Here is a 12788-nt window from a genome sequence, read left to right as displayed (position 1 = left end):
CTGATATTGTAATTGCTATTTGTAATTGGCCCTAACTTGGAAGGCCTTACAACTAGGCATATTGTATGTAATCAGTTATATCAATGAATAAAGAGTGGTGATTTGGTATCAGATCTCGCATTTACATTTCCTTGTTGTTGTGTTTCCATTGAGTGGTTATTTGTTGGGGGCTAGGACATCTCCTTTGGGGATTGTCCTGCCTTGTACTGCGTTAGTTTAAATTTAATCATTCAGTTTCATTATTTTATTTACCACTAAGGTTAGTTTCAATTTTATCATTCAATCATTATTTTATTTATTTTGTTTTTTCAAAAGTAAAATTATATTTATTATTGATATGAATTATGTTATTTATATTCTTATATTTAATATTTTGTTTGTGATATTGCTTTAGAATTAAGTTGCAGAATTATTTTATTCAAATTTATTGACTCATATTTCATGAGTAGTACTTCGTTTTGAACCTATCTCTTATTAAAATGACTAGAATACTAAGCACTCAGTTATATTGATGAAGGTAAAGCATTGGGACTTCTTCAAAGATCACCCATCCAAGTTTGTCTACATCTTTAGTGTGTGATTGAACTCACTCAACATGCAACTCTATATGCAAAACCTTTGTTATATTTGTATTTAATTATTTTATATATATCTCATTAATATATATGACTTCAAAAATTAAAAGGCATTTTATAATTGAACATAAAATAACATAGATTGGTTGGGATGGATTTGAAAACTGGAGCCACACCTTCTTCATAGTGATACCCTTGAGAACATACAGTACTAAAAATATGAATAAGCACAGAGCATTAAAGTCATAGAAACCACTAAGCTATGGAACCCACATCCAAAATGATACATTGAATTAAATAAATAGAGATAAATTAATACACAACCTTTCATAATGGAGAATAAATATGTACACCAACAAAAGAAGAGATAATGTATTGATTTATGAAATTAGAGACAAGGGTTTAAAATACTTGAGAGTAGATCGATGACCTACAAAAGAACTTAATATAGATTCATAGATGATGATTTTAGCATCTAACAAGATCTAAGACTTCCTGAAATCTTCGCAAATCCAACAAGAAACCTTGTACTTCATGGTGGTGCAAGCTACCTTCTTGAAGTTTTCTTTACCATAAAAAACCGATGACAAATAATTACATATTTTGGGTCCCTCGCTATTATTTTTCATTCAACTAAATAACTTACATTGTCTATGGGTAGAAGCAAAAACCTATGTCACCCTTTTATGAAGGAAAAGGCTAACAAAGTATAACTATTCACCTTCAATGACATAAAACTAATATTATTATTTAGGAATTGAAAATGAAGTAAACTAATGAAATGTGTACAAATGGATGAAGTTTAGGATTATAAATTTTAATAATTTTTTGGAATAAGAATTGATATATTTTCTGAATCTTTATAGATAATTTTTAGATGCTAAAAAATACTAAAAATTAGGGGTTTAGTTGCCACCACAAAACTATATGGAAATAAACTTATTTCCATTTGAACTTAGACTATGTTATAGATAACATATATAGCTAGAACAAACAAAAATAAAAATGGGCTTTACACCTATATTTTCTCTTTTATAATGATTCAAATTTCAACACAACTGAAATCAATAGTTTTCATCTCCCACCACATTTTTCAAAACAAATATTTCCTTCCCAAAAGAAAAATTATACATTCTAGAAGAGGACTCTTTCCTCTAGATTGTCATATAATTTTTAATTTTTTTTGATATGGTTTGATTTTTTTTTGTTTCTCAAAATTGACATCTTTTCGAGTGTTAAAATACATACTTGTAGATATTTTTACTTATAATATACGATATTTAATTAAAAACTATAAACTCTATATGAGAATATTCTTGACTTCGAGTTGTATAAAATGGTGTTTATATGTTAGTAAAATAATATCATAAAAATAGTAAGAGTTATTGAAACATTAATTTTCTGAAACAATTTTATTTCTTTAGTAACTAGATACAAACTAGTATAAAAAATGTATCTAATAGATATTTTCAATTGGAAAAGTGTGGGACCATATATAACTTAGCTATAATGAATTTATCTAGATCATACATGTTTGAATAAAATTGACTTTTAGATATAAATATTCAAATTCAGTCATTCTAATAAGTCAGCCTGAAAGGTGACAAAACTTTGAACTTTCACCCCTATTTTTGATACATTGACAAAGGTTTGTATGAACTATTTCTAGATTTGATTATGTATGTTTATTTAGCATCAACATTTTGGATCACACTCCGTGATCCATCATTAAGATGAGAGAATGTAAGAATACCAAAGCTGTTGTTTATTTATCTACAAATTTATAATACTTTTATAAAGTGAAGTATTTGTGAAGGATTGGAAAAAATTGAAAGACATTTTATTTTCATATTTTCATTTATGAGATTCATATGTGTTTATGATAGAAAATTCACTTTATAAGATTATGATTTATTTATTTATTACAAGTTTAATTGATATTATACCTTATTATAATATAAATAACATTATTACTAAATAACTTTCTATTAACTATTTAATATTAGGGTATCTCTCTAGCTACACTTATTAACATATAAATTTAGTTGTGCTCACCTCTTATCACATCCGATCTAAGGTCTAGAGTCTTGGTACCTTCTAACTATGATAGGATTTATGTTGTTATAACAATAAACATCGTTGCTCGAATAGGAGGCATTCCATCCAATTTTATTTGATGAAAATATTTCAAAGCCTTTTTGGGTGTCCATTTTTAACATACCCTAAAATCATTCTAGTCCAAGAGACAACTTTTCTCTGAGCCATTCTATCAAATACTTGTTATGCAACATCCATTTTATGGCATTTTACGTACATGTATATTATAGAATTATCAATATTAATATTTGGTTTTAGTCTGCACTTGATAACCTGATTATGAATGTCCTACCCACATCCCAAGCAGATAACCTTGCATAGGCCTTGAGCACGTAGCGGAAAGAGAAAGGATTACTCTACTTACCCACCCTTGTATTTGATTATATAACACAATTGCTTCCTCAAACAATCCATTGCAAGCATAACCTTTGATTATCACATTCTATAGAAAATCATTTCGGTAGCCCATTTTGTTAAACACTTAGATGTGTATCTTGTACTTGCTGAAATATGCTATATAATCCACCAAGTTTAATCACAAAAAAAAATCTTGATTATGTCAATTGCAAAATCTTGTCCATGGATTTTTTTGAGAGATTCAATGTCATAAATTCCCAAAAAATATATACAAAATGCATTAGTATCTAATAGAATATCATTGAATTCAACACAAGTAAAAAAGAGCATACAAAAATTTGTCTCCTAAAAGTTTATGTAATTTCTAAAAGCTAGTTTCATAATGTGAAGAATAAATAGTAAACAAACAAAGGGGCCATGTTGTTGTTGGATAAAATCATTCAATTGTATGTTGTCTTTGATGTTACACATCAAGTATATACCGAGAAATTAGTGTATGTCGAGCGTACTTGGGAGTCAAAGGAAGTTCTAGTGTATGACAAGTGTTTCAACGTTAACCAAGTTTAGAGTTAGTGTCTACCAAGCTCACTTGGTCATTTAAGGAAAGTCTTCATTGAGCTAGTGTTAACTGAACTCACTCGATTACTAAAGAAACGTTGGCATGGAACAAGTGTTAATCAAGATCACTGGGTCACCAAGGAAAGTCATTTCTGAGTTAGTGTTGACCAGGTTAGGTTGGCTAATGAAAGATTTTTCCCATATCAGTTTCATTGGTTAGCTCTAGCTGACTCATGGGATGAATTTCATTTGTTTGAAATTGTATTCAAGCCAACTTGACAAGGTAAAACATATAAGGTCAAGTTGAGGATTGAATTGAAGAAGAAGCATGTGATTGAAAATATAAATCAAGGAAGCGAATTGGAAGGATATTAGAGTATCTGATTTGATCGAGCTACAAAGAACATTCTGATCAAGGAGGGTCAAGATTTCAAGCAAGAACAAAGATCTAAAATCAGAAAATACAGTTGCATCAACAATCAGGTCATATCATTGTCACTCTATAATAATTGTAGTAGTGAATCAAATCTCCTAACAGAGTTAGCATAACAACTATTTGCCAAATCCTCTAACAAGGTGGCATTTCTAGATTGAAGTGTTTAAATACCTATAACAAGGCCACTCCTAACAAGGTAAACTAAATCCTTTAACAAGGTCACACCTAATAGTGTGTTTTGTAACCTTTAATAGGGTTGGCTCCTAATAGAGCTCATTTCAAAAGAGTTAAAAATAGTAACTAGTTGCAATTGGTGGTCTTTCCCAAATTGGATTTCCATGTTAAATATTTGTGTCTCTTGTGTTCATGTTATTTTCTTTATGATTCGACAACCAAGTTAATTAAGGTTAATCACACTAAACATCTTAATAAGCAATTATTTCAGTATTTGCCAAGTGATAATAATTCTTAGTGTTAACTAAGTGTTGCTGTGTTAACTGAGTTACAATAGTATTTCAATTTTAGCAGAGTTTGGTTTTCAATTGTACTCACACCTTAAGAGATCTTAGATTTTTTTTGTGGTAATTGATTCACCCCTCTCCTCTCAGTTACTCCTCTTATATTTCCAATAGTTGTATCTAAATTCAAACCCAATAATGGGATCTAGAAAACCATTGTGTTGGTTGTCTCATCTATAGTTTTTAGATGCAATGGAAATGTTTTAAATCATTATAGTATAAATATTGGAATGCAAACCACTATTTGGAGAAAAAATTATGTTTTCATAGTATAGGTTTGAAATTTATTTTTCATAGTTTTTTGTTTGTAGGCCATTTCTACTTCAACTCTATTTTTTATCATAATTAAAAAATAATATAATATTTAAGAAAATAAAGTATTATTTAAAAAATAATTATTATTAAATAGTTTTTAATTTAGTATTAGTAGTGACACAAAAGGGAAATCAAATTGGTTGCAAATCATAGTTAAAAATATTAACTGATATTTGCATCAAAATAGTGTAAAGGGTGTGCTAATAGAAATATATATTTGACAATATGTAAACTAATAAATCAACAAATAAAAATCACTTAGATATGTAATATTTACAAATTATTTGTACAGTATTTCAATTGATTAGTTAAAAAAGATCAGTGTTTTACCTCTATGACCACCACCTAGATGCAATGACTAGTGCTAAGTATTCCATTTATCTTATGAAAGATGGGTTTATGTAAATCTCTACTCATGAAACATGGCTCAATGAGTTTGACTCAAAAAATACATAGTTAAATCCTAATAGAAATATCATTATTTGGCTTTCTATGAAAAATATCTTCTCATCATTAATTGATGAACTTAAGGGGCTTTCTAATGAATGGTTCGTACAACAAACACTTGTTGAAGGTAATTCACCAAATGTGATTTATAAGAAGAGTGATTTGATTTTAACCATGGAGTAAACTTTATGGTTAAGGTCGCTTAAACTCGACTTGTACTTGGATGAGTGATCTCTTGGAAAGTCCCAATGCTTCCTTGTATGAGCATCACCTAGATCCAATGAATGATAAGTGTTCTATTTATTCTAATAAGAGATGGGTATGTGTGAACCATTACTCATGAAGCATATAATGAAAATGGGTTTAAATATTAATAATTTTTAATATCTTAAGAGAAGGTTTACAAATGAACATTTTGGAAAATGTTTGGAGCCACACCTAATTGACATTTTTGAAAGATTGCATGCAACTTTATAAACTAGTGGAGTACTTTCAAGTAAAATACACAAGGGTTTCACAGTCAATGAAGGTGATGTATTTTCTATTGACCCTAAAGGCAATCTAGTATTGTCAATTAGTGCAAAACACATAGTAATTCACTAGGAAGGGTTATTTGGTCAATACTATGACTGAGTGATTCTATATGGGCTGAGTGATGTTATTAAAAGTACATAATCAATTGTTGCTGAGCAGTAGTTACTGTCGAGAAATTCAAGCATCTTCGAGTAATCCATAGGTTTCCAAGTTGTTTAGGATGCAACATATAAGTTGAGTGATACGGAGGCCAAGCAAAATAATTAAGGCCAAGGAACATCAGGAGGAGTCAATATGCACTGAGCACCAATAAGCTATTAGTGTTAAGTAACATTTTATTGTATAAATGTTTGGAATGAAACAAACATTGATTTAAACCCTTTTTATCAAGTTGTAAGCATGTTCTAGAGATCAAAGAGTTAATCAAGGAATTAATCATGTATATAATTAAGGATCATAGATCCCTATAAGAGGTGAATAACCAATCAAAAAATTAGGACTAAATAGCAAAAAGGATGAATCGAGATTGTTGATCATGATCTAGAATCTTCATCAAACAACTATTTAAGGTGACTTTTTAGACCTAATTGTAGTTGGTTGCAAGTTAGAAGTTTGGATGTGAAACTGAAGATGAATTCAGTGAAGTGGAGTGTTGAGAAGTAATGAGGCGACTGAGTAGTGCAAAGAGTAGATAAAGTATATCTATCATAGAGAGTGATATCATATTGTAAAGAGAAGATATGTATTCAACATTTAGAGTGCATACTGAAAGATGAAGGTACTGATACATTTTAACATGTGTTTTAGGGTAAATCTCTTAACAGAATACTCCTAACAGGCATTTATAAATCTCCTAAAAGAGTGCTCACTTAATTATGTAGATAAAATCATCTAATCAAGGTAGACTGAATAAGTCTTATAAGCTCTTAACAAGGAAGACCCATCATAGGGTAGATCATCAAAAGTGATCAAATTTGTGTAGCCCTAACATGTACACTTTATTGTTGTAGTAGTGAAGATTTTGTGGGTGTCGTCCCCATCATAGTTTTACCTTCATCTTGGAGAGTTTTTAGATTACCAATCTTTATGTTATGTGTTGATTTACTATTTATATATTTTATTCAAGTTATTAGATTCTAGAACTGATATAACATTTTGGCATATGATAGTGCATGCAAAATTTCAAGGGTAAGCTAGACATGTGTGTGGTGAATTATATGAACATGGTTTATGTTTGAAGCAGTAAAAACTTTATAAATCCTGGTTCACCCCCCACCTCTCAACATCTTACTTTCCCTAAATCAGATTTCTAATCATTGGTTTTAGAACGATGTTCTTATGGAAAGAAGTCTAACAACTTGAGAGTTAAAGATCTTGGAGATGAAAGCCTATAAGTTGGGCAAGGTTATTTAGAATCAAAAGATTGATTTGTAGCTTGCATTTGTGCAAGTGAAGGTTGAAAAGGAGGAACTACATAAATCCCTAAAGAGAAGGAAGGAGATGTAAATTCATCAAAATCACTTGCCCAATACAAGGAAGAAAGCATTGAGGACTTATGTGATGAAGGCAGATCCAGTGAAACTTATGCGAGAAGATAGGATAGAAAGGAACAACATTCTAAATGAATAAGTAAGAATATTGAAAAGCTAACATAAAATAAAATTCATAAGGCTATGTGAAGTGACTAAACAAAAGAAAAAGGCTAAAAAAGATAATATAATGGATGAGGAAGACAAAAGGCAGATGGCTACAAGTCTTGATGAGAGAATCAATGAGGTACAAATGTTGACTCACAATTAATTTGATACAATCAATCAGTTATTGAATGTTAATCATGAGATAACTAGGAAAGTAGAAAAGATTGCAAATCTAATACTTGAGATCAATCAACTGAAAACTTAATTGAGAGCTAAGAAAGGAATCATGGAAATAATGAATAGATCTAGAGAGGATACAAGACAACTTGATGAACAACTAAAAACACAAAGAAGACCTCACGAGACTACTGGACTAGGTTATACTGAGTTCTTGTCATCTACTAAGCAAGGAGAGTCATCAAAGCATGGAAAACAAAAGAATGCTAAGAACAAGAAGCCTAAATGCTATTACTATGGAAAACTAGGTTATACAACAAACACTTGCAATAACGAAATTGGTAAGTCAAATCCTAGGCCTACGTTTAATGGTAATCATTTCAATTGTAACAAGCATGGACACCAACCACATGAATCTAGATATAAGATTGATAAGACACAAGATACATTGAGATTTGAAGGCTATTATCATGCATATCATAAATATGGTCATAAGGCACACGATTGCAGATCTAAAGAAAAGAATAATTGAACAACCAAAGGTCATATCAATTATCCAACTATTATCACCATTATTAACCTTAAACAAACTTAACCATATGAGTAATATAAATTGAAACAACAACAAGATACTCATACACAATAACACTAGATATGTTAACTAGGAAAACCCTTGATCAGATGGAAAACACTGGTGGAGATGGTACCCACAAGATGATGTACTAATATAAGTGTTCATTCTTAGAGGGTGGATTCTTTTATGAATCTATGAATACATTTAGTACATATTAGTCTCTGTTAGGAGACTTTGAATCCCTGTTAGGAGATTCCAATCCTATTAAGAGTTGTGCCAACCTTGTTAGGAGTTGTGGAAGACAATGGCGAAGGGCCACCACACCCTTACCAACTCACAACCAAAAACACAACAATATGGAGACAAAGAGATGAAAAAATGCTTCAGAAAGCATGCTTTTATTATACTTGAAAATTCTTACAACATCAACAATATGACATCATAGATATGACTTAGATTCCAAAAGAAGTTTACAAATGCTTCAACATAAAAGAACTCCCAAATAAGAGCTTTCACAAGAAGATTCTTCACACCAAGAGCTTCCACAAGGAGAACTTCCACAAAGAAGAGCTTCACGAAGGAAAAACTTCCTCTGAAGATCTTACACACTAAGATCTTTCACCTCCAAGCTTGCTTACAAGATATCACACCATGAGAGCTTCACTACAAGAGCTTACACTTGAAGAGGCCATACTTGAAGAGCTTGCACTTGAAGAGCTTGACAACAAATGCTCAGAAGCCCTTCTTCTAGAGGCACTTACTACCCAAGATATTACAAACACAACCAATATGGGATAAAGGGTAAATACATCTACCTTAAAACAAATATTAAATTCCCACCCAAATACAACTAAACACCACCATGTGACCCAATTATAAAATTACATTTCTTTTGTGGATCACAACCAATATTAAATGCAAGATTTAAAGAACTTTCCACAAACTTCTAAGATGCCACCTATACACCTCGATAAATGAAATGACAACCATTTTCTTATTTTTCTATTTACGCCCACTATGCATCTTGAAAATAAAAATTCCTCGTTTTCTCCTTTTTTTCTATTTTTTTTATTTTTATTTATTTTCTTCTATTTCTTGTCACTTTCTCTCTCCGCCACAATTTTAAAAATAAAATAAAATAATTTTAAATAATAATTTTGATCACACCCCCCTTTTTTTCATGATGCAAGATGCTCTTGCATTAGACACCCGAGAAATTTTGTGGATATGAATTCACAAAATGAAGCAACTAACAATGATATATATTTTTTCTCCTCTTCCAACACCTAGCTGGAACAAGTATCTGCTTCTGATATATTTCCTTATTCCTTTGTTTCCATCACCTAGCTAGAAAAAGTGTCTAGTGTTATCTTGACCTTAAACCAATAACCATTAAGTCATGTGTCTTATCCGTTTCAAATTCCACCTTTAAATATACATATGTTTTCTTGGAAATGTAATGACACTCAAGTGACTCAGATGGGGGGCGGGGGGGGGGGGGGGGGCGAATCAAGAACCAATAGAAATTTTCTCACTTTGATTATTGCTTTAGATTATCTAATCTACTACCATACACGAACATAAAGCAATAAAGAAATCAGTTCACCATAACACTTTGACACAAGATATGGTATATCCCAGAAACCCTCCAAGTAGAAAGTAAAAGTAGGGTGAGGATGACACCCACAAGCTCCACTACTAGAGTAATAAAGTTGGCTTGTTAAGGCTTACAATTGATCACTTCCATTGATCTACTTTGTCAGTAGTATGCAAGAATTTTAGGTCCACCTTGCAAAAGTATTTTACAATACAATGAAGTATCTACTTTTATGAGAGACTTAGCATAAGACTGTTAGGTCCACCTAGTTAGAAGATTTGACTGATGCACCTATTAGGATGAATCAACAAGATGATCTCTGCAATGCAACTTGATTTGTTGAATAAGATCCTTTAAATAATCTGATTACCTAACTATGATGGATGAGTCTCTTCTTTTTTCTTTATACTTCCTTGTAGCTTGATTACATATTTTGTTCCATATTCGCCTTTTGTTTCCAAAATGGACATATATATTCTTCTCTTAAAATATTAAACACCTTCATACTACTAGAAAAAAGAATTTGTCTTTCCTATATATCCTTTGAACAATAAATCTGTATCATGTTGAATCACACAAAAGATAGCCTCATAGAATTCAAATATACCTTTTAGTCAGATCAAGTATTGATACTAAGGAAATACAATATTTTTGATCTACTACTGTGTAGTGCCTCTTGTGTCTGCAGTTTGTACCTTTTTATGTTTTGATTCGAGAGATACATACAATACTCATGTTATTATTTCTGCATTTGAGATGACTTGAGAGTCAGATGTTATACCTTGATTTTAGTATCATAGATGCTATACTACTATGCTGTGTAGTTGATCATATTTGCATGTTGATGCAATTTTGAGATGATAGTATGTTTTATGATGATACATGGTTATTCGTTATTTGGACATATTTCTAATTATGTTTATGTGTTGGATTTAATGCTATGGTAATTTACTTCATTCTTTCTTTTATATGCGTTATGCAAATGTGAGTGATGTAAATGGATTATTATAGTATATTTGAATAAATTATTAAATTAGGTATTTAATGTATTTATTGCTTTGGCTATGTTATTATATGCAATTGCACTTGATCATGTGTATTATTGTGCAAGATTTATATTCCTGGCAGTAGCACATTGAGTTAGAGATTCAGCTATTCATATTTACCAATGTCATCCTTGTATGGTTGATGTATCTTATTTAAATCATTAATTAAACCTTTCGGTGATTTGATAAATCTAAACTCATTTGCATTATGTGATTAGACCAATAAACGTATTTGTGCATTTAGAGTTTCACATTGTCATGAAGTTGTTAAGGTTTTTTATGATTTTGGTTTCAGTGTTTTTAGGCTTTATTTAATTGATTTTAATTTCTGGTAACTTTACCATGGATGAATTCCAATTACTTGGAATATCCTATTTTAGTTTGGGTTGATTCCGGTTCTAACTAGTTTAACTGGTTATTTAGCCTAATTGATTATTTAGTTGAAAAGTGAATAAGTATTGAAAAAGGAAATTAATTCTTCACTTCTCACTTTTGCAAATTGCAAATTTGAGAGCTTTTTCCAAAATCCTCTTCTAGAGGATTGCATTTTTGTTCATTGTGAGAGCTATAGGCGGGTGATCTTCACGAGATTGCTCTCGTTGGATCTAGCTCGAGGAGACCTTGTTTTGCCACATTTTTCAGCAACTTCCGTGGGATATTTATTTTATCTGGTTGATTTTTGTTTCTACCCCTTTTGTTGTCAGCTAGGGCTATCCTATTTTTTGTTTTGTCTCTATTTTTGCTTATGTTTCTAGTAGTTGTTTGTTAGGAGGCTAAGAACTAGTGCTCCCCTCTATTTTTGTTTGCTAGTTTTGCCCGATTAGTCGGATATGAAAATTTTCCCAATATTTGGGATTTCGCACCGTTATGCTAGTTATTTTTGCATATGGTGTTCGAACCTAAATTTGATTGGATTTTTGTGAATTTTTCACCCAAAGACCAAATGGATTTTAATTTCAAAATTTTCAAGTTTTGGATTTTTTATCTCGATTTGCATGCCACAAAGTTTTCTTGATTTTTCTTGGCATGATGTTGATCATGGACTTTGATCATCTGTAGGATGTCATTCAGACCATTGTTACACTTTTATGTTGCATTGGGTTGTGTGCTACATCCATCCTCCTGAGCTTATTTTTTCTACTTGTGTTCTCATCTAGTCCTTTTGATATGATCTTCGTGATGGTGGTGTGTCACACATGAGCATGTGCACATGAATTCGTTAGGAAACTTACGAGGGCCAATCTTTTGTGGTATTTCCAGGAGTTATGATCATTTGGAGTTGGGTTAAGAATATGCATGCCTGCGGGCACTCATCATTGGACGATCATGGGTAGGGTAGGGTAGCATCCATAAAGGGGGCTTCTAACTTGTAGCTTGGTGACCATTTCCTAGTGTGTTGGCAAAGGAAATTTCAAGTAATTGATAACTAAATAAAACATTGGGTGGTAATAAAACTTAAGATAATAAAAAGGATACAATGCAAGAGCCTTCTGTTGGGGAGTTGAGCCACATGATACCAAGCTTGGGATTTTCAATTCCAAGCGACTCTCCATGTTGTTAGACCCTACATAGTAACCCATTGAGTGTTTGACTAGGACCTATAGTACCTGCATTATCTTGGTCATCATTACTATCTAGTGTGAGTGATAGCCATATATGTTTATTTTATGTGTGTTTGTGGTTGGATCTTTATCTCCATCAACATAGTAGGAGTGGACCTATGGGTTCTACATGGATGGGAAGCATAGCTACCTTTACCACTACTAAGGACCAATACAGAGGCAGTCTTTTTTTCTAGTGTGATCATTACTTGATGTATTCATTTGATACTTCAGGTTCTGGAGTATGCTTTCTTGTGATTTAGGCTTTCATTGGAATTCTTGGATATGTAGGAATTTTCTATAGCCCTGATACCATGTA

This window comes from Cupressus sempervirens, chromosome 5 (assembly GCF_028749045.1).
Source record: "Cupressus sempervirens isolate cs-2001-9-10 chromosome 5, ASM2874904v1, whole genome shotgun sequence".
In the NCBI taxonomy this organism is placed as follows: Eukaryota; Viridiplantae; Streptophyta; class Pinopsida; order Cupressales; family Cupressaceae; genus Cupressus; species Cupressus sempervirens.
Note: the sequence above shows the minus strand (reverse complement) of the source record.